The following is a 2,227-nucleotide window of genomic DNA, read 5'->3' as shown; positions in this document are numbered from 1 at the left end:
CTGTGCTATCACACACCACTGACTTCTATTCTCTTGATCTAGGATTAACTCACGAGGCTCCTGCATAGAGCTATCTACTTGGTGGCTGTATGCCAACTTGCAACATGGTGACTGCCATTTGAACATTGTGACATTCACCTGGTAGTCTGCTACAAGTCACCACTTAAAGGTGCCAACTATCTAGCTTAACCATTTGACTTAAGTCCAAACATGGTGGCTAACCTCTCTGAACAATGCTTCTTTAATTAAGACCCTAGATTCATAGATATCAAGTGGGGAAATTAACTGAGAAGGCAACATGGACATGAAATTCTACGATGGTCTTGCCATGGCTCTCTCCAAGTCTGTTACGGAGACAACGTTTACACTCCATTTTAAGTCATGTATTCTAACATAAATTCTCAGTCTCATCATTATGTTACAAAAGATCGGCTTCCTAAAATCTTTGGTGATGTTCTAATGCATCTTCACCATTAGAAACCTTTGACAAGAAAGGCTAAACATAATACCATTGTCTAAGATTAAAGGGAAATTCTTTGGCTTGCCAACAGAAGTCAAATGCAACAACTCCAAGTATAACTGGCTGAAGAGGTTATGTTTTACCAATAGCAGCTTTCTATTTCTTTACTTTCCATGGACCCATTCTGTCTGAAGACATGAGAGTGGAAAAAATTGCTGCGATCAAAGCCAAAATTATGGCTAAGAAATGTTCTATGAAGACCGACCTAGATGATGCTATCACTGCCCTTAAGCAGAGTTTTGTAGATGCTGAGGTAGATGTGACCCGAGATATTGTCAGCAGGGAGAGAGTATGGACATGCAACACGATCTTACAAAGCACAGGAAGAATTTTTCAAATGATATTTTTGCAATTCTTCAGTCTGTGGAAGACTGAGAAGAAGGGCGGGCACCTGAACGGCAACCAGCTCCAAATGCAGCCTCATTGGATCCCACATTGCATTTGAAACAGCCTATCCTGGCCCCCTACAGCAGATATGATCAGGAGAGGTTCAAAGGAGAAGAAACGAAAGGCTTCAGAATCAACACTAGGGGCACCTACCACGGTATGCCACTGAAACTGTTGGCAGAGGTTGCACCTGCCCACAAGACTTACACACCTGCAGCACAGCCAGTACCAAGACCAGTTTCACAAGCAAGACCTCACTGAATCAGAAGAAAGGTTTTCAAACTCCCATTGTCATAATTCCTGCAGCTACCACTTCTTTAATAACCAAGCTGAATGTGAAAGACCTTCTACTGGATTTAAAATTTGCCCCATCAGATGAAAAGAAGAAAGAGGGTTGTCAACGAGCAAATGAAACTCTAATTCAGAGAAGAGCAAATGCAACCAGGTGGCACCTGCAAGGAGTGTCACAGTACCTTATAGAGTACTAGATCAGCCCCTTAAACTTATGCCTCAAGATTGGGACTGGGTTGTGGCAGTGTTTGTGCAAGGTCCCACTTGGCAGTTCAAAGGGTGGCTGTGGCTTTTGCCTGATCACTAGTTGACACATTTGCTAAAATTAAAGCCTTCCATCTCAAGTATCATGAAGTTCATCTAGATCCAAATGTTCAGAAATGGGATGTAACAGTGCTAGAACTAGGCTACCATTAATGTCATTTGGATAGACCCATTTTCTTGAAGTTCTGGGACACACTGGATAGATACATGGTGAGGCATAAATCTCACTTGAGATGCTGAATTACTTGGTTCCCTCTTTTTCTGGAAATCTGGATTAAGAAACATGGATGTGCGTTGATAAAAAGACTGAGACTCAAGCTTTATGAATTTATCCGGAATCTGACAAACGAAGAAGCTCACACATCCATCTTTCTATAGACTTTGTTTGATGCTTTGTGCTTCAAAGGGATGGATGTTGCTTCTCATCCAGAGAAGCAAACTTTGGGCTTCCAGCTATTTTGTAAATATTAGCCTTCTAGTCTGTGGTTTAAATTGTATATTTTGATAGAAGATTTTTCCTCATTGGTTATATTAGCATTACTTAAGACTTGTTTCTTTAGAAAGTAGATGCCAGATATAAATGTTGTATATTTAGAGATTAAAATAAAGCTTTTTAAGCCATCTTGCTTCTGATATCTTTATTATTATTATTTTTCTTTGAAGAGTAGCTATCTGAGTGGAGCTAAGCCTCTGGTGTGTTCCTTCTTCCTCTTCTTCTTTTTTTTTTTAATTGGAAGGCAGATATACTGAGAGCTGAAGAGAGAG

General features: G+C 40.3%; 1 pseudogene; it reads left to right on the top strand.

The window, feature by feature from the left end:
- Nucleotides 1–298: 298 nt before the first annotated feature.
- On the top strand, nt 299–1,702 carry LOC121147326 (annotated as a pseudogene).
- The last annotated feature ends 525 nt before the right edge of the window (nt 1,703–2,227 follow it).

The sequence above is a fragment of the Ochotona curzoniae genome, unplaced genomic scaffold (genome assembly GCF_017591425.1).
Source record: "Ochotona curzoniae isolate NIBS_2020 unplaced genomic scaffold, NIBS_Ocur_1.0 scaffold_4506, whole genome shotgun sequence".
Taxonomy (NCBI): Eukaryota; Metazoa; Chordata; class Mammalia; order Lagomorpha; family Ochotonidae; genus Ochotona; species Ochotona curzoniae.
Note: the sequence above shows the minus strand (reverse complement) of the source record. Positions and strands in the feature narration are given on the sequence as shown.